The 21361-nt window shown below is 40.6% G+C and overlaps 1 protein-coding gene and 1 pseudogene across 2 annotated transcripts in view; both read right to left on the bottom strand.

Moving 5' to 3' along the window:
* Positions 1-21361, bottom strand: part of CTNNA2 (catenin alpha 2) — a 990025-nt gene that overhangs the window by 563123 nt on the left and 405541 nt on the right. The window lies entirely within an intron of this gene.
* On the bottom strand, positions 11085-11203 carry LOC120594745 (uncharacterized; annotated as a pseudogene).

Here is a 21361-nt window from a genome sequence, read left to right as displayed (position 1 = left end):
GTCCAGCAAAGGAGGCACAGACGGTGCTAGCTGCCAGTAAGTAAGCATTTTCTTCTTAAGTATGTCTTTTAAGCTCACTGGAAGAAATGGTGGACAAGGGATTTGAAAGGTTTCCTCTTACTCAACATGATCAGGGCCACTCCTAACCCTTGTGGCATTTTTATGCACATTTTTTAATGTGCCCCTTCTTGCGGAATGAGGTAACCCCCGCTTGCCCCCTCCACAGGGTAGCTTGTGCAGTGTACAACTACATAACGACGTGCACACACAACTGTAAGCAGCAGCCAGAGTCCCAAGGTCCTCTGCACTGCCAAGTTGCTCAGTCTTCCTAGCATTGTTTCCAACTGGCACCACTCATACCTGCCAGTCAGTCTCCCAGCCATGAGCCCTGCCCTCAACCTGGGCAGGGATCCTGTAACAAAGAATAAAGAGTCCAGGGTCAGATGGCCCAAGTTAAATGGTGGCTCTACTTCTTAGTAGCTGTGTGACTCTGTAAAGATTATCCAACCTCTGTTTTCCTCTTCTATAAAATGGAGATGATGATAACGTCCATTTAAAGAAGATACAATGAGAAAATGTAGGTAAAGCACTGACCCATCTGCTTTGCCCATAAGTGCTCAGTAGGTATTTGCTACTATTAATCTTATTAATTTTAAATTTTATTTTATTTTTCTCTCACAACTACCTTTGACTTGCTCATGGCCTTCCTTCTTCTGTTTTTCCATCTTTCCAAAATCCATGGATCCTTTGAGGACAAGTACCTTTCTCCACAGCCTACTCTTGACTCTGATCACTTATAGCACACACTCTTAAATTATTCCAAACCCAGTTCCACCATCGGGGGGTTGTTCCCCACACCACCAAGCAATCTTGGACATCAGCTAGTCCAAGATTCAACTCCATGCTGACACTAACCAGAGACAGCATCAGATTCCATGGGTTAAGAGGTCAGTTCTGTAAGATCTGCTCCTACCCCAGCCAGGTCCCACTTCAGACACCTGTTACAAACCCAGGTTGTAACCTGGGCTTCTGACTCACTGGCAATAAATCGCAAGTTTCACAACTCCTTCTTTTGGTTTGATTAATTTTCTAGAGCAGCTCACAGAACGCAGAAAAACATTTTACTTACTAGAGTACCAGTTTATCATTATAGGATATAAGTCAGGAAGAACCAGATGTATAAGAGGTACAGGGCAAGGTATGGTGATCACACACAGAGCTCCCATGCCCTCTCCCAGTGTGCCGCTCTCCCAAATGTGCTCACCAACCCAGAAGCTCTCCGAGCCCAGTCCTTTTGGATATTTTATGGAGGCTGCATTACATAGGCAGGATTGATTAAATCATTGGTTTTGGGCAATTCAACCTCCGGACTCTTTTCTTCTTTCTCGGGAGGTCTAGGGATTGAACTAAAAGTTCCAACCCTCTAATTGCATGGTTGGTTTTCCAGTAGCCAAACAGCGTCCACTCCTGGTGAGGTTCAAAAGTTGCCTCATTAACATAACAAAAGACACCTTGATCTCTCTCATGTCTTAGGAAATTCCCAAGGTTTTCCAAGCTCTGTGCTAGAACTGGGGGTGAAGACCAGATATATATTTCTTATTATAAACCACAATATCACAACCCCATACAGTTAACATTGAATTATGTCCTGTATTTTATTGTCTCCTAGCATCAAAGTCTGCAAGGAATATTAGTCCTATGAAATTCTCCTAAAATAAAAAAGGCTACTATATTCACCTAAGTCTGGGAGGTCTGCACGTTGTCTCTCTCCTCTGGGAAATCACAAAACACGTGAACATAGTAAAGGCTCTGAGAAGTCCTGCAGTTAAAAAAAATAATAATTATTTGTTTGTTTATTTGTTTCAAATATTTTTTAACCTCTATTTTCTCACCAGTTTGAGTAAAGGAGCTTGGTTTAGAGTCCAAAGACTATGGGCGGTAAAGATACAATGTGAGATTATATATATATATTATATATATATATGCTTTATTGTTAAATTGTACACATGAAACTTATGGGATTTCAGTAACTAATGTTACCATTAAAAAAAAAAAAGAGTCTGAAAAACTAATGTGTCTCAGATGTTACTTTGGAAAATTCTGCCCTATTGCTGGATCCAGTGGAGCTGTTGGGTTCCTGGGTGTGGGGAAGAAGCGTGATGCCCAAGTCTCATATGTTCATCCTTCCCCTCTTTTTCTAAAGCTGCCTTCCAGGGATTTCCATGGCACCCTAGGGATCTACTGAGTGCAATTAGGAAACAATTAATACACATTTTCTCATTTGATCCCCAGAAGGCAGGAGAAATATTATCATCTTTATTTTACATCTAAAAAACTGTGGCTTCAGAGTCCTCAGGATTGAATGACCACACATATACCAAGCATTGTGTTTGGAACAGCTTCCAAATAAAGGGCTCCTTTCACTGGGCCTTGCAGAGTTCTTTAAATGTGCAATAAACACATGAAATTCTATCTACTTCCTTATACTTGGGGACAGCTAAGAGGTAAGAAAAGAAGCAAAAAGGAATCACAGCTTCCTTTTCCTCTATGCTGAGAGAAATGGTGTCCTGATTATGATTGTGGTCCCGCATTTTTGAGGCACATCCCCACGCCTTAGGCCCAAGGGAACCTGCACACCAGCGGGGGCTGCATTCTTCATGTGGCTTTGAACTGGAGTCTACAGTAGTGGCATCCCGCCCAGGGTCCAGTGGTGTTGGCAGGTATTTCTATTTGTCCTTGACACCTCACAGAGTTCAGTCTCAGCTTTAAGTTAGGAATGGAATTAGGAAAGGCAGAGGCATAATAAAGTTATGAAAGGGTGGGATTAAATGAAACAGACATGACAAAGATGACTGTCCCTTACAGGCCTGCACTGCTCTATACTTAACTCAACCCTAACAGGGCTTCTTCCAGAAGAAAATCTGACCTGATGGCACTGCGGGGAAGGTGGCGACGGTACCAACAGTCCTCGTCACAGACACTGCTGCTTCTGGTAGCACCACCACCCTGACCACTACTAATCACCAGGAGAAGCTTTTAAAACACATTTCGTCATTTAGCCTAAGTGAGTGGAGAACGTTGAACAAAGGTGGATATATTTGAGAAAAGAGAAATTTTGCCCCCGAGGGATCGTATTCCAGTGTGTATGAAAAGACACGGGGGCAGGAGGGGCAATTAGAGGAAGGAGTGAAGGGAGAGGAGGCTACAAGGCTGGTTTGCACTGGTGTGACAGGGCCTGACACTTTCCTGTGGGCAGAAGCACACCAGAGAGAGGGTACAAGACACAGCTCCAAGAAAACTGATGGCCAGATATATATACCAGACAGATCAGGGAGCAGAGAAGCAGAGCTGTGATTAAATGGACATGGCACAGCTAATGGGTCTCAGCATCCGGGCCAGAACCCGGTTTTCCTGTTCTCAGTGGAGAATAATCTCCACTAAAGCCTACTGAATCTGCAGTAGAATTTTTCACCTCTCCTTTCTCTGCTCCCTCCCTCTCCATTGTATTGCACAGCCTGAGGTTCTTAATTAAGTACTTCTGTTAAGTTACCACCCAGGATTTCACAAAGACAAATAATGTATGTGTTTGAGCTAGAGGTCAGGGAACGACTGTAGACAATGATTCAGAGCATCCATCTTCCATTTGGCTGAACTCATTGTGATGGAATTTCTCTCAGATCCCAATGAGTCAAACTCTCTCTTGACGTGGGCATGGCTTTAGATCAAAATGACTTCCAGGGCTGTCTCAATGTTCCTCTTGGCATAAGAGCACTCCATGTGGCATCACTTCTGCCCTGTTTAAACCGATGCTCAGGCATTAAAAGGTTGCTCTGAAGAGCATTCTTGTCCTTAACTAAGGATGTAAACCCCTGTGGGACTATCTCAGATGCAAAGCAGCGGCCCATGTGCTTCTCAAAGAACAATACTACAAAGCCTCTCTGAACCATGGAACAACTTGCAATATTTTAGAGCGGCCACTAAGCATGTTTAAAAACAACGTTGTTTAAAGCCTTAATAGTTCTGTGTGGGGCCAATAGCTAATCAATAAGATAGATGTGCACAAATGAGTAAATTCTGAGTTATTTAATGAAGGAGAATTTTATGCTCAGAGCTACAGAAGGTAAAAAATATACACTATCCTAAAACTTATTGTAGTGGGTTTTAAACTGTTTGAAAGCTGTTATAGTACATTTTAGTTTTTCCAATTGAAATTGAACGTGAAATCATAATATATAAGACGGATGACCAGAGAGCTGTCCGGGTTTCATGGGGTTTGGGGGAAGAGAGGAATCTGAGGCTGTGCCCACCAGGCCTCTTCCTCATCCTTCATCCTCAACACATTGTCCCTTAACATCAGCGCCCACAGAACCCAGTCTGTAATCTGCTGAGCTAGTTCACCTTTCTCCTTTTATAATAGACTAGAAAGTACTCTGGGTTAGGCACGCACAGCCCTGGCCTTCACTCCTGTCACTGCTAACCACTAGCCTGAACCCCAGAGGAAAGATCTCTTAAATATCCTCCATTTCTTCTATTATAAAATGTGAAGAGAAAAAATACACACACACATGCACATACATTTTCACTTCAAAGATTTGTTTCAAGATCAAACTAGATTTAAAAATGGCATTTTTAAAATTCTAACATTTTGATAGATATCCAATATTGTTTTGCATACAGTAAATTTATAGCAACCTTAAAAAGAAAATAATAGAATGACACATCTGAGTATTATGATGTAAGGGAAGACAGAGTTAAAAAAAGCAATTCCGAGTTTGGCTATAGCCTTAGAGGGATATTTCACTTAGGAAATCTTCACTGAATATTTGACTGACTATTGGGGCGATAATGATGAATGCAGGGTTCTACTGTATAATATAGATTCTGGGCAGAAAGTACCATCAATTATTGAGCATCTAAAATTTTTACACACATAAACATATACACCAAGAGACGCCACGTCAAATGAGGAAAAACATTAAAACCAAAATAAGGAACTCATGCTGGGTGTAATGGTTTGGCTACAGGCCAAAGAGGAATACCCGTTTTCGGGTCTCTTCCAGAAATGCTGTAACCCACACTGGTAGAAGCATCTTCCAATGAGCCCAGGATGGCAGCCTGTTCACACCTGGAGGGGAGCAGTTCTTATAAGTGTTTGAAGTTTCCAGTTGGCAGATACCTAAGTCAGTTTCTGACTCACCAATTCTCCCCTGCTTGCCTTTTCCACCTACCTTTTCCTTTCGACCTCTGCTCAGACTCTCTTTCAAAAATTTGCCACAAATGCCCCAGCAGGAAAGAAATTACAGCCCAGCAAGGCACTGAGAATGAGCACTTCTCCATTCCTTGGAGAATTCAGGGTCACCATTATGGCCTCCTCTCCCATGCACTGTGACCTTGAGGCTCTGGGAAAATTGAAAGTCTATTTCTTTACTCTACTCCCTGCAGAAAATACAATATCAATTATCAATTTGGAGGGAATGTTAACTGGGATGAAATGGCTGGCAATGGAGGCCAAATATGAAAATGAGGCAAAAACTATCAGAAATTGCAAACAGAAATAGTTCTTAAAAATGCTGTCCCTAAATATAAAAAGGGTGAGCTCTGTTGATTCTAGTATTCTGCAGTGATTTCTATTTTGTCTGCTTATTTGTTTTTCATCCTCTCCCACCACAACCCAGCAGAAATCAATTCACCTTTGCATCAAAGGCTCTCTTTGCATTGTCAGAAACTGCAAATACTCATTTAATGCCTTCAAACAATGCTACACCCCAGTGTGCAATGATATAGCTGTGTCTAATTACGTGACGTTTGTTAGTCAGCAAAATATGACAGCACAGAAATCCTTTTCCATTTCCCACAATTCTCCAAAATATGTTCTGAAAGGGAACTCTAGACACCCAATTCTCTAAACTTAAAAATGCAGAGTCATTTTGAGTCTTCTCCAACTTTGATCTCCACATCCCTTCTGGAGCCAAGAACAAAAGACTTTTCGCCCATAAATATTCTAATATCCATCCTTCCTCATAATTCCGACTGTTATAGTCTTCTCCATGCCCACATTCTGTCTTGCCTGAATTACTGCAACATCCTCCCAATGGGTGCCCCTGCCTTAACTCTTCTCATCTCAGTCAATTCTATACACTTTGCTCAGTTAAAATTTCCTAAGTACAACTGTGAGCATGTCGGCACATGATTAAAATGTCTGTGGTTTTCCTCTGCTTACAGAAGACTTAAATGATAAACTACAGACAACGCCATTTGCTCAATGCCATCTCTAACAATGCCGTGCAAGCAAAATGAGAGTGGTAGCTTTGATTCTGAACTGTCCTGGGTACATAGAAGGTACAATAAGTATTTGTTAAATGAATAAGTAAATGAAAAATGGATGAATAGTTGGATGGATGGATGGATGGAAGACAATTGGGTGGATAAATAATGTCTCTTTAAATTGTTTATTTACAGGATTAAATAGAATAATATATATATATAAGTGTCAAGCACAGAATAAAGTTTTGTTAAATGTTGGGCTCCTTCCCTATTTTCTCTATTTCTCTCCTAGTACCGTTCCATCCCCATCTCCCAACCATGAAAGGTCAAGACCAAACCACGGAAGGATCATGTTTTCGACACTGTTGAATTTGTACCCAATACTGTAGGCAAGGGGGAAATACTCAACTTTAGGTCTTCCATTTAGGAGAGATGCCCCTGGCCAATTTGCCAGGAATCAGTTATGATGACAAGATGGAACACAAGATGGAACAAGATGTTAGATGGGTAGCTCTGGGGCTTACAACAGAACAGTGTTAAAACTGTCCGGGGCCAGCACTACATGATGCGGAAAAGAAGGGACAAGTTTGCAAGAGAATTCTGAGGCAGGATTGGTAGGCTTACTGGACAATGAGATAGAGACAGCCTCTACCACTTAGCCTCAGCCTCTCAAACTTTGCCCAAAGTTCAGATGTCCCTTATGCCTTTTGTCTTTTTTTTTTTTAATATTGAAGGTAGAAATCATTTGACTTTTGATAGCTGAACACTAACAACAGCAAGCCCTGGTATAGCGAGTTTCTACTGCCTTTAATCACTAATGTCACAGTGGGTGTATTCCCTACGGAAGAGGCAGAAGTGCCAAAAAGCAGAACTCCCATCAAGGAGAGCATTCTGTAAGGCACTTTTTGAAAAAGCACAGTTTGTGGAAGAAACCAGCTGTCTTTTAATTGCTATCTGCACTGTGGTTTCTCCTGGGGGTTGGGGAAGGGAGTGGATTAAAGAAAAAGTGCGAAGGCCATAGGCATGAATAGCCAAATGATATGAATTTTAATATATACTTTTAAAAGGGTTAGGCAATGATGGAAAGATATGACTGCTTCCCTTTCGTTTCTCTGTTAAATTAAAATTACTTTAAAAGTGGAGTGGCTACCTCTTTGAAAACATTGCAGAATTTTAAACTTTAGAAAGACTTATCTTTCACGGTCACAAATCTATGCAAAAGCCTTCGGCTCCAGGAAGCCCAGGCTCTGAGTCAGTGGTATGGTGAAGGCTTTGCGCACTTTTCTGAAAGGTAGCTGCTTGGAATGAGCACCCTTCCATTTATGAGTAAAGCCACCTAGTTATCTAAATGAAACAGAAAGATGCATAAAATATTCTCCTCACCCCAACTAGATAAGAAGGCTGAGCTCTCAAAATGTTATTCATAGTCAATAATTTAAGAATTTTGAGATTATCAACTACAGCATTTCAAAAAAATAGTAGTTCCAAATAACATTGTAAATCTCATTCCCTACTCTAGCATACTTCTGAAAAGAAGAGGCAACAGGCATGCATTTAAATAGAATATCAAAGAAATGAATCCACATTTTATTACTACTATTCATCTTGGCTAGTAAATGGCCTCCATACCATTCTTCATTCATTAAAAATGGTTCATTTCCTTTGGCCTTTATTCATTGCCTAATATTCCTAATGAACTTAATGTACCAAGTGATGTAATCAGACAAAAGAACTGTAAGAACGCTTTTCTGCCACTATAAGCAGAATTAAATCATATTTAATTAGGATTTTAGTGTTCACCCAAAGTCTCAGTTAACTATTCATCACACAGTGGTGTTTATTCCAGGCATTGTTCCTTCCTCTCACTGAAGTGGGAGAACAATGCAACCTCTTAGGCTCAGTACTCTATGTTGGGTCCAATGCTCTACCAGGCAGGTGGATGCCTAATTAGGATTAGTTACTGCATTAAGGTGGCCCTTGATACTCCATGGCCATGAATTTCAGAAGTGGCATCCAGGACAGAGCAATGGTGCCTGGTTTATAACCAGAGCAGAAGAGAGAGTCCAGGAAAGCTGGAGAGACTTGAGAAGCAGTGGCTTCTAAATAGATTTTTCCAAAAATAGTCACTGCATTTTGGTGAGGATAAGAGAATTCTATTTCCAGAGAGAGAAGCTGAGATTACAAAAAGGTGGGGAATAAGTAATCTGTGGCAAGAAAGCACCAGTGAATTCCAGAGGAGCAAGTCACAGCTGGAGGGCGTGTCAGGTTCAAGGGCTGGTACCAAACCTCAGGGGAGCAGGGAAGGCCCTCAGGATTTGTTTGGTTTTTGTTATGGTTTTGCTTTCTTAACAGAAATGTACAGAGCGGAAAAGCTGTTATGAGAAACACGATTTGATACTAAATAGTGCAGTTTGGAAAACAGTGACAATTCTACAGTTGTCCAGTGAGGAGTCAATAAGACCTTGGATCAATATGATGGCAGTGAGGTACCAAAACGGGGCCTTTTCAAGAGTGTATGTGAAGGAAGAATTAATTGGTGATGAATTGGACAGCCATTACAGAGAGGTAAAGAAAAGAGATGGGTAAAAGCTGCTGGATGCATTCTGAACTGATTCTTACTCTGACTCCCACCATGTCTGTCCTTTCTTCCCATCTGCCAGGGCACAGGTCCATACCCCCTTTCCTGCACAGTCTATAACTCTGCACAGCATATAACTCTCCCTACACCGAGCCCATGCAGCACATATGGCCAGGCAGAGCCATATGGCAGCCATCCTGCCCTGTCTTGAATGGCTTTTGAGTAGGTTTCATATTGCTCTAAGCTCCTCAGGGCAGCAAGTTCTCCACAGCACGTCTGTAATCATCACGGCCCAGTGCCTGGCACACACTGCACTGTCAGTGCCAGGTAAGCATTTATAGAAAGAATAGTGAAAGTGGGAACAGCACAGTGGTCCTCGAGTATTTCAATAGGGGCTAAGGTCCTGGCTAAGTGAATAAAATCTCTCCTTTACATAAGTGCTCATAGTGACTCAAAATGATCATCTGCTGCCCAGAGTTGCTTTCTGATAAAGGTCAAACAAGCTTAAACAAACAAAATAAAAATCTCCATTTGATTTGACATTTCAAAAAAGAGCCGAGAATCTTAGTAGATGATAACCTCTATCTTCCTTGTGCAGCTTCATCATCAGACCACCAGGCAGGTGTAACAAGACTCCTCACAAATCTCAAATATGCACTAGGTTGAGTTTTCTCATTTAGTCACTAATGAAGGTAATTCCTCATAGGGATCAAGCCAAATATCAACCATCAATTTGCATAAAGGAAAAAACTCACTAAGATTCTGTTTATTGTGTGTGCCCAATAACATAATCTGTCTCATTTACAGAATAATTTTATGCGGTACTCACATATTAATAAGCTTGTGGAAGCTCAGTATAAAGTAAATTCTTCTGACATAGATAAATAATATTTTAAAGCTTATTAAGGGACAACAGTAACTTCACAACTGCAGCACAAGCATCTTAGGTGTTCGGCTGATATCAACACTCTCTATATATCTTAGAAACCAAGAGACCTTTAGACTTCCAAAAACACTGTTCATGTCCGTTCCAGAATAAGCCTGAAAAAGGGAAATCATGAACTGGTCCCAAAGGAAATGATCATGGAAAATAAATAGTGAAAATCACCAGCTTCTTGGATAAATCAAGTCCTCGCTATATACTCTATGTAAAGTATATCTATCTAATCAAATAGTGGTTATATCCGTGACATATTTCTGAGCAAAATAAACTTTTAAAAAATTATGAATGATGTTGGATTACCCATGGTTTAGATTGCATTCATCTGTGCACAGTCTTGATCCAACCATCATAGGGGAAATTATGCTAGAATATGGATGCTAGAAGACTGCAAAGGGGCCAATCTCTTTCCTCATAGTTGTCAAACTCTCAGAGGTAATGAATAAAGAAAGAAGCCCCAAGGAGCTGATTAATGGGCATTCCTTCCTGAGTGATTCATATACCATTCCTGCCTGTGTGACCATTATGGATTTAACAACATTAAAGCAATGCTATTCGAACAGGTATGAAAACATTACAATGCGATGGAATGCTGGATGAAATATCATTTCTACCTCTCAGCAGACTGAAACAAGCTGAGATAATTGCATCAACAAGGCAAACTGACTCAGCTTTCAGATGCCATTCAAAGCTCTGGGTTTTGTCTTCTAAAACTGCATTATCTGGTATAATAATGGCCTAATGGTATATTCAGAATCAGCCTCCCCCTTGCTGTGGTGCCCAGTAGATGCCACTGATTGCATCTCCTCTGATCCAATTATATTTTCTGAGGCTTAATACCAGAATCAATGAGGAAGCCCAGACTCCTGTCAAGAGCCTGCATTTGCTGGGCACTCCCTGGTACGGCTCTGGTCTTCGGGGCGGCTGGAGGGTGAGGAACCACATAGTGAAGACCAGGACCCAGTCTCTCCTGAGTTGAGAGCTGGAACGTGAAATTATTTGAGAAAAGATTTTAAGCACAAGGGCAACAAGTGCAGACTGCCAAACACAAGTGAAGACATGCTTAGAAAATATACCAAAATACTTCTTTTGCATTTTTCTTCAGAGCTATTTTCCTTTTTGAAAATAATTCATTAATTTTCAGAATTTAGCTATCTTCTCATTACACTCTATTTCCCATCTCCCCTAAGCTTTCAAATCTCTTTCTTTTCTTTTCTTTTTTTTTAGGCAAGGCAACCCTTGGTTGACCTCACAGATTGCAAGGACCTTGTCAGCTTACAATCCCTTATTTTTTATTTTTTATGCCTACAGCACCTGGTCTTCCTAGGTGGTCTCCCATCCAAGTACTAACCAGGCCCGACCCTGCTTAGCTTCCAAGATCAGACAGGATCGGGCTTGTTCAGGGTGACATGGCCGTAGCAAATCTCTTTCTATGGACGAAAGAAGCATAACAGAGCCTGCCTTCAACAAACTCACCACCATGTTGGGCATCCAGTGACTGTCCATGTGAGAAATCCACATGTCTAAGGCAGTGTGTGGTCACCTCAAAGTCATTCTCAGAAAGTCATTCTCTGAAGGTGACAGTGTGTGCACAACTATCTATGAGCTGGGGTAACAAGAGGAAAGGAATGACAAAGTCCAGCTAGTAAACCCAGAAAGTTATAGTGGAATATAGTCACACTCTATTTTACCATGTTCAGTACCAAGGCCACTTTCTGAATGTTCCCAGGATAGATTTCTGACCTCAAGGAGGACACTAGATTTTTCTAAACCATGATAAACTCTCTCCTCTGGCTTATTTAGTCCTTCATCCTGTAGGAGCTTGGTGAGTGGCAGAGACATCATACCAAAGTTCGTCTTTTTACTTTAAACATGCCCCTCAGTTTCCCAAACTCCTGAGCATTTCCGTTCTCAGACTTTCTCTGCTCAGTCTGTCCCCAAAAACTCAAATGCTCTTCTCCTCTCTCTCCCCTCTTTACACACTCTTCCCAATTGTGGACTCCTGCTTAAGTCCTTCACCCCAGCCAATGGTACCACCTTCCCACTCCGATTTGCTGATGCATTTGTCATTTTGTCACTTAATCATTCACTACCTTTGTTACTATTCCACGTCTTCATGCAACTGTATACTGCATCTTTGATGAGATCTGCAGATGCCTGAGGGCAGCAAATTGAAAACTCCAGGGCAGGTTTCAGTTCTTGGTAACGGACTAAGCAAAGACCAAAGATGTGCCAGGAGCCGAGGCTCACCTTGCAGCCCATGTGGGATCACAAGGAACAGTGAAGGATTAGAGGAGAGAAAACAGGCCGACTGGCAGCAACGCGATTTCAGTGCCAGCTCCAATCTTTGGAAAATCGCTGGAGTTCCAGGGCAGGATCCAGGACAATTTCACCATGATGCTAAGGGATGCTTCTTGTGGACAGAGGATTAATTCAAGACCATGTATCTTAGATGAAATGAACAAACTTCTGTGGGTCTAAGGTTGGACAAGTAGAAGCTAGAAGGTGAGTAACCACTCTACTATATTATACATGAGTTTCATACATTTTCCTTCTCTTATCCTCAAATAAACTGCTAGAAAGGCTTGGGTATCTGTTCAAGAGAAGAGGGGAGAAGCAAAGAACCCAGAAAGAGGGACCGAAGAGGAGAAGTAATGAATATGAAATCTGGCAATTTCTCAATTTGGCCAGGACACTCTGATGCTCCACCATCAGGAAGGGAAGGGCCAAGAGATAGTGTTCGGTTCTGGCCCCACTTTCCCTGTTGAACAGATCCAAATCCAAAGGGCTTTTTTTTAAGAATTCAAACCAGCTGGGAATTTCCATTAGCCTAGTTTTGACCTCTCTTTTATACTCAAATGATGATCCTGGCAGACCTTATCAGACTAAGACAGAAAGTTAGTCAGGCATTTTAGAGAGATTTTTGTCCCTACAATTGTAAAAGCAGCATTTACTTAAATACAACAACCAGAAAACTGAATTAATCACAGTACCTTTTTCCTCACACATTTTGTTGTCATGAAGTTTTACTGCCTCCATTTCACCATATGCAACATTAAGTATGTCAAAGCAGAAAATATAATTATTCTTATTGTCAATGGAAATCTTGGGTAGAAATAATCACTAATATGAACTTTGTCATTCCAGGTTGTTAAATTCGAATGAATATAAATGCCCTTCTTTCTAAATTATCCTTCCTCTATTTTGAGGCATAAATGAGCTTTTGCCCTCATATTCAAGATTTGCCTTTAATATTCTCTGAAAGATAAATTACATTATTATCTTAGGAAAGTCTGCTGAAAATCACTTAAATTTTAGTTCTAGAAGATGAAGATATTTCTTGTATGACAAAGTATATCAATACTTGTCACTGACATAGAGATTGGATTTTTAAGGAATTTATGGAGCAAAAGAAACAAAACAAAATTTACCCTGGCATTCGTTTTAAAGCAAAATGTCTAAATAAATCAGATCTGGCTAAGAACATACCTGGGGCTTTGGCTGGATTTAATTTGCCAACAAATCTACAGTCCTGATCAACAAGAGCAGTACTCCTCAAATCATCTCAACACTGACATTGTCACAGGCAGTCGACTTTCAAACTCAATGGAGGCTGGAGCCATGTTGGATCCAGAGCTAATGAATAAGTATGGCGGCTGTCGGAGCCATTTCCCTGATCCATGGATGTTTAAAGCATCTCTCTCTATTCTAGATTTAGTCTTCCTATTATTGTTGCCTTTTAATGGTAGAATAGGAATTAAGATGATCATATGCAGTTATAATGGAAACACACGTATGGTTTATAAAATGTTGATTCCAGGCTAAGCACAATGTTTACTGCCAGATATATCTTTCATGGATTCATTTGTTTAGAACTCACAACGATCCTCTGGGTTTGCTATTTTGTTCATTTCACAGAAGAAGAAACTGAGACCTAGAAAAATTGAGCCACTCGCCATGGTCATGAGAATTGTCTTTGTGTCAGAAGTACTTGAAACAATAAATGAAGAAAGGCTCATGAGAAAAGAGGAAAGGTATCTACTGGAATTCAGCAGAATACTGAAATTCCATTTACTACAAGTTATTTCTTTCAAGTTTGCAGGGTACTAGTCTCCTGTCCCCAAGTTCAGATGCATGAAAAATGTACTTTTCTTACCTTTTATAAAATTCAGTAGTAACAACAATAGCAAATACTTGTAAAACTCTTATTCTGTGCCAGGTTGCATTCTTAACACTTTATTATTATTATCTACATTTTATAAGGGAGGAAACTGAGGCACAGAGAGATTAATTTGCCCAGAGTCACGTGGCTATTAAGTGGAAGAGTAGGGATTTTGAGTGTGAATAATCTAGCTTCAAAATCTGTTTTCTTAGTCACCATGTATGTATCAGTACAACTTCTCTAACATCTGTGTTTACTGTATTTTTCCTTGTCTTGGCAGAGCTGCAGGGTACCTGGGGAGGCTCTCCAGGACATTTCATCACTTTCCGACTACTCGCAAACAGAAATCATCATATTCTCCCGAACTTTATAAACACAAGACATTCTGGGAGGCTGCTTCAGGCCCGCCTTGAGGAAATACTCCAAAGTCACTGTTCCCTGGGGTATGCTGAATTTACTACTCAAGTTCAAATCTGTGTCAGATGATGGGGGTAGAATCGGAAGACAAAACTTGAAATTTCCCCTACCCTCATTAACATTTCGTCAAAGGCCAATAGGTCTCTGCAGCCATCTAATTTATTTAGCTTTGGAATTACCAAGGGATCTGAGATGATGCTGTGCTGTCACTGACATTATCTCCTGGACACCCTTGGAGTCCAACACAGAACTCTGAATTGACTCCAACTTCCACAGAAAACTGAGAGGAACAAAGAAATATATAAGGAGGAAACCAGGCCCGGAGGGGTTAATCACTTGAAGACTCTCATATGCAGGCACATCTCAGTCCTTAGCACTCTAATTCTGAAGTGTTTTCCATGGAAGAGAGACCACACTTCCACCTCAAAGCCAACAGTTGGCTAATAGACTAGAAATACGTATCAGAAATAGACCCAACATTATTGTTTCCTTTGAGACATATTTTAAAAATGTATTTGAACTACAAAATTCTTACTTTTCAAGGGTTTCTTTGAGGGATATTTCACCATCGGTACATACTTTGATTTATAGGAATCACAATCACTCCTAGCATTCTGTCTTCTCTGGCTCAAAATAACAATGCTATTCTTGAAGTATTACCTTTATCCAGCATGTGGCGGGAAAATGTCAATCCATTAGACATTAGCCCAACACTGACCTACAGTTACAGGAAAAAGTATTCCTGTAACTAAATCCTTAGCAAAAGTTATACAATTAAAGGAACTTTAACATACCATACAACACATTTTTCTAGGGTTTTATTATCTCATCCTGAGTCACGAGCCTCAAATATGCAACATTTTATACAAAGAAACCTTCTTGAACATATCACTTTATCCTAGGTCTAGGCTAATTAACTGATTTTTCATCCCTTAGGGTCACAGAGATAAGCAGACCAATTACTTATATCATTTTTAAAAATCACTAAATACCTGAACCTTAGAATCCTAACTCTGGCAACAGTGGGAAAGCTACTTTCCTCAATAAGCTTTAGTGTCCTTGTTTGTAAAATGAGCTATTAATTAAAAGTGCTCAAAATTCTCATAGAATTACTTCGAGTTAAATAAAATATACAGAGTTTTTAGCACAGTGTCTAGCACATATTATGGCTCTCCAAATGGAGAGCTAATACACACACGTGTATATAATTCATATAAAATAATAACAAAGAAAACTAAATCTACTAGTTTTTCTCCTATTTGGACACTTAAGAATCTGCCTGTAAGCAGGTATGTCAAGCTTAAAAGACAACTGCTATACACTCAAATAGACACACCACGGAGGTTTCTGGGCTCTCGTGATATGATGGTGATGATGCTAGCACTATTCTAAGCTATTATCTGTACCCTACAATGGAAGTACTGAAATTTACCCTATTTTACAAATGAGGAAACAGAGACATAACTGTTCAAAGGGCTTGCCATAGCCATACAGGTGGTTATGGAAGCCAGGATTGGAATCAGGGGAATCAGATTCCACAGTTCATGCTCTTAACTTTCACAAAATCATGTTCCTTCCCACCTGCCCATAGTCTAGTTCTCTGGGACTGAGCGATACAGGCACAAGTTGACTGAAATGAAAAGTAAGAAAGTCTGCCCTTTGTCAACTCCCAGGACTGATGCAGTGACGAGTTCCACTCCATAAGTCTGACAGGGTTGTTTTGAGAAATGACAAGGTTAACTATGTGCTCCATGTAACAGAACATGATGTGCTTTAGGAAGTTGAATTTGAATCTGAACCCACTTTAAACACAACTCAGGAATGACTGGCATCACTGTACGCTCTGCATTTTCTAGTTACCACCATTAATCTCAAAGTGCTTTCAAGAGGTTACCCTTTGCTTTCTACCTTTTGACATGGTTGTGGTAGAAGTACTATTTTCAAACATTTTTAAAGGAATGACTATTGAAACAAGTACCTTAAACATCCCTACTATCACAGGCAGGGAGGCAGGGAGAAGGACATAAAAAGGTTTACTTATTTATTTGTATCATTAATGGCCTTAAATCAAGAAAAGTAGTGAGACAACATAAATGCAATCTGTAGCCTCCATTTATCGAGGTCCTACTATGTGTCTGTTATTTTTCATCCTCTGGGCAAAGTTATTTTCCTCACAGCCATTTTATGAGTTAAATATTATTACCTTCCTTTTTACAGATGAAGAAAACTGAGGCTCCAGAAGACTAAGCAACTTGCCCAAGTTGATGCAGTTTGTTAAGAAGCAGAGGTGGTACTTGAAGCCAGTTCTGTCTGAAATCAAGGCCCTCATACTGTCCTTCAAACATATCAAGCTGCTTCAGTGGGATGCTAGGAAATAAGACAGCAGGCAAACTTGAGACAAATGGGGATTTGACTGAAACCAAAAAGTATGACTCTCATGCATGGACCCTACAGGTTTCAGAGCACTTTACTCCATGACATATTGCTTTCATTGAGGACAAGGTCGGGGGACACAGAGGACACAGAGAGGCTCAAGCCCTGACTAGAAGCAGGGGCCAGTGCTGGGCTTGATTTTCCTGGGGAACACTGGTCTTTAGTTTCGGAAGTAAGACAACTTACAGTGGAGAAAGATGTGGGTTCTGTGAGACACGAAACTCCACATAACACCTTGGGCCTGGGGCGGACAGTCAGGGAAAGCACCCACAGGGCTGCTCCCACCCTCAACACCTTCCACCTGAAGGCAGCAAGATCCAATCTTGTGTTTTTATTTTATGTGCACTCATTCCTGTGAACCCAGGGCAGACCGGAGTATCTGCTATGTTCTAGATTAAGTAAATCCTTAGAGAGAGCATGTGGACAGTGGCATCGGAGGTAGCTTCTCTCAGGAGCAGCTCGGGTTACTTCCCTGCTTTCATACAGAGATGGAATGCTGAGACCCCCTACCTCTTCTCTTCCATCTAACTTTCTCTTCCTTCAATTATGTTCCACCTTCTTCTTCCCCTCTCAGCTTTTCCCAAAAATGGCAGTGGGGAGAGGTAAATGGAACAGTAGAGTGCATTTTGTTGGTGAGAAGAAATGTCATCAGGCCTGGGTGGATGGGAGATGACAGCAATGGGTTTAAAAATGTAAAGGGGTAGCTAGCTCCCCCATCCCAAACCCACCTGCATGTGACTGCCCATAGAAGCAATGTCTGGGGGCACATAAAAAGGCAGAGGGATGGAAGGATACATGGAAGGATATTCCACGTATAATGCTATGGAGTGGATTCTTTAACGAGCCCATGACAATCTTGGAAATTCAATTCAATAAGAGGCTGTCAGCAGCCCTACCTCCAACTCTGCAGAGGACCAAAGTAAAAGCACTCCATATGCCACACAGGGTACCGCAGACAGGTGAGGGAGTCAAGGGCTGGTAGCAGAGGTGAGAAGCCAGTGGTGGTTATAAAGTGAAGAGGAAAATCCTCTAGGCCATGGGGATGGTCGGCAGCCATTAGGGCATCTCTGGTCTCAGAGGAAGAAGCCCAGGCATTATTTCTACCTTTCAACTATGAATTCACTGAGGGCATCTTAGCAGCAATAGCGTTTGAGCTGGCATTGTTATTTGTTGAAAATTTAAGGGGTTTTTGACAATTTTTGCCAACACATTCCATGGCAAATTAAAATTAGATGTTAATATTTTGGCAAAAGGATTTGGCACAATGTGTGCCAAAATGTGTCCTTCAAAGAAGACCCATCCATCCCATGTATTTCCACAGACATCTGCTACGACAGAGGTTGGACAATGGGGGCAGGCACAATCAGAAAGTGTGTCTGCTCTTACTTTCTACTAAAGTAAAAGAAAGTAATCCATAAGAGAAAATATAGCTAGACAATTCTTTTTGATGGATACCTGAAACTCAGGCATCTGTTTGCACCCATCCTGGTGTAAAACCTGGCAGTCGTTCCCACTTGCCTGGTTCCAGGTCTTCTAGGAGATGCCTAGGAGGTTGGATGCTGGCTGTTGGTAGACTCGAGGACAGGCAAGGCCATGCTCAGAATTCCCTGCTGCTGAGCCTGCTGCTTGCTGCTTCTGTTTCTGGTATTGTCTATCTCCATTGAGTTAACATATACAGTCGATTAGCTTGCTTAATGAGCAACGTTAATACGCTGATTAATGCAACAATACAACAGCACTTGATTTACCCCACATGTCTTTTGTTCATCTTATATGCAAGATGGCCACTTTGCTTCTTTACTATCAATTAAACACTTACTTCATTAATTAAACAGCATCAATTAAACAGCATCTATTGTGTACTTAGATCTGAGCTGGATTCTGGGGAATGTGTACAGGAGGCTTCCATTCAGACTGCAGAGGCAGGGTACACAGATGAAAGTGGGTACAGTTGAAAGAATTCTAAACAGTGAATGAAGAGCTGCAGCATGCTGTGGGAACGCTGAGTTATCCATTGTGGCTCAGAGTAAGGGTACATTGGAGTCACTGGCTACAGACAAGCCTGCAAGACAAGCCGAAGGCAGCTTGGGAAGTGTTGTGCTTGGGGTTTGAACTTAATCATGCAGGCTAGCGGTAGGCAAAAAGTTTTTGTACAAAGCTAGGTAGTAAATTTCAGCTAGACATTCTCTGCTGCAACTGTTCAATTCCGCCCTGGTAGAGCCATAGATAATATATAAATGAATGGACATTGTCTTTCAATAAAACTTTATTGCCAAAAACAGACATGAAATTGGCCTGTGGCTGCCGTCTGCTAATTCCTGCTGTAGGCAATATGAAACCCTGTTAAGATTTTAAAGCAAGGGGATTATGACCTGACACAGTGACTCTATTACTTAGGTCATAACGGCACTGGTCAGAGGATATACTGGAGGGAAAGGAGATGGGAGACAGAGGGACTGGTCAGGAAATGACAACAGGCCTTTGCATTTCTGAGTCTAATTCTGGTACACAACCTCTGAACAGTGACCCTCTCTTCTCAGGGCACTGATTCGTAGCCACAGTCCATTCTCAAGTTCTATAAACCAAGGTGTCATTCTCAACCCAGATGCATTTCCTAAAGTACACATCAGCAGAGATGTCACCTAAATTAAGTATAAATCAGTGAAAAAGTAACTTGTAAATTTGACAAGGTGTAGGAGATGGAAAGGATAGTTTGCAAAGGAAAATATGGAAAATCAGAGTTAGATTACGGTAAAACAGGGACAAGCATGATAAACAAATGCCATCAGAATTTTTTCTTTTAATATTGAAGTGAGTAAAAAAGACTTGGATCAATGCCCCCATCAGTGAATACCCTTGTCTGCTCCCTCAAAACAAAGCTAATTTGCTAAATGAGGAGACAGAAAAAACAACAACAAAAATCCCAACCTTCCTTGGGCATCTTTCTGAAGTGAGTTTCCAGACAGAAGCCCTGCCAGTCCTACTTTTATGAACACATAAAAATTATGTGGTAATTAACAAAATCCACCTGCATTGTGTTGAAGCTTTTACAAACCAGAATTAAACTAAATGTGCCAACTCTAAATCTATTATTATGGAGAATCCATTCTTTAGCAAGCGTTCATAATAGGAAGAATCTAATCTTTAGTACTGCCTCAGTAGAAAGCAAGATTTTGGAATAATGAGATTTTTTGATAAAATGAGAACCTGCTTTAAGAGATCCCAATGCAGGTTTGTCCCTGTTTTAAAAAACACTATTTTCCAAAAATGTCTGTGACATTCGAATATTATTTCCTCTCAGAAATATGATATAAAGGTGAATTAGTTCCCAGGCTAGCCCTTCGAAAGCTTATTTAAGCCAAAAGAATAAAGAAATGAAAGAGTAGGAAGCAACAGTTTTACAGTACTATTAATTAAAGCAAACCACAAGCAATAAAGAATAGGAAATCATTTTTTAAATTTCTCTTAAAAATAAGGAGTTTAAGGAAATAAAAGAGAGATAGAGGATTCATTTTGAGACCAGCCTCTCACATTCATTCATTAGATCCCAGACTCACTAGCTTTCTGGCTGGTCTTTAAAGACTCCAAGCTTGGTCTTGACACTGGGTCTTAATAACTGCTGCTCCATCAGGCAGGAATTCATTTCCAAGAGATTTCTGAATGTCGAAATCTTTCTGATTTTCAAGGCCTCTTAGGCTTCCCCTATGAGTGTCTGAGGGACCCTCCCAACTCCAGTCTGTGCTGTCACCCTGTATCAATGCCTTCACAGTTTGTACAAATAATTATACTATTTACTTTTCATCTTGACTTATTTACTGTCTGTCTCCTCCTTTCATACATAAATTGCGTGCAAGCAGGAACGTTGTCTTCTTTATCCCAGTGAGTATGCAGTATATATATATTTTTTACCGTTGAAAGGAATCCAAAGGGATTGTTATATAGATGCTTTCCAAAGATCCTTTACTTTATAATTTTTATAATTTTATTTACTCTAATATAATTTCTAATGTTCTTTAATTCTTTAATTCCAAACCAATGGCCATCCACTTGATAAAAGAGATCCAGGTGGCTGAGAACCATTCTCATAACATTTATTTATTGATCAATGCTAAAATAACTTGGTTCTTCATAAATGGAATAGCTGTGGTACAGAATGGAAAGAGAGAGGTAGTGGAAAGTAGGTTAAAAAACACTCATACATGTATCAACAAAAAAGAGTTTAATGTTGTCCCCACTAAAGGCTTGTCTGTATAAGGCATAAAAATGGGGGCGATCAATGAGTGGAAGCAAAATCTCCCACAAGTGAAAGGGAGGCTCTGCAAATGCCAGACCAAAACACGGTCATACATCTCCAGGGAGCACCACTGGCAAAGTGCAGAGCTGTGACTCAAAACATTTTACATTGAGTAGGGAAAATCATGCAACTGGAAGCAAATAGCGATGAGAATAACATTTACTGAAAACCTACCATGAGCTAGGAACTTCACTAAGTGTTTTTATACTTAATGCTTACAACAATCTTTTGCAGTTCATATTATGTTATCCTCATTTTTCCAACTGAGGAAAC

The sequence above is a fragment of the Pteropus medius genome, unplaced genomic scaffold, assembly GCF_902729225.1.
Source record: "Pteropus medius unplaced genomic scaffold, Ma_sr-lr_union100, whole genome shotgun sequence".
NCBI lineage: Eukaryota > Metazoa > Chordata > Mammalia > Chiroptera > Pteropodidae > Pteropus > Pteropus medius.
The sequence above is the reverse complement of the archived record's forward strand: the minus strand, read 5'-3'. Positions and strand labels throughout refer to the sequence as shown.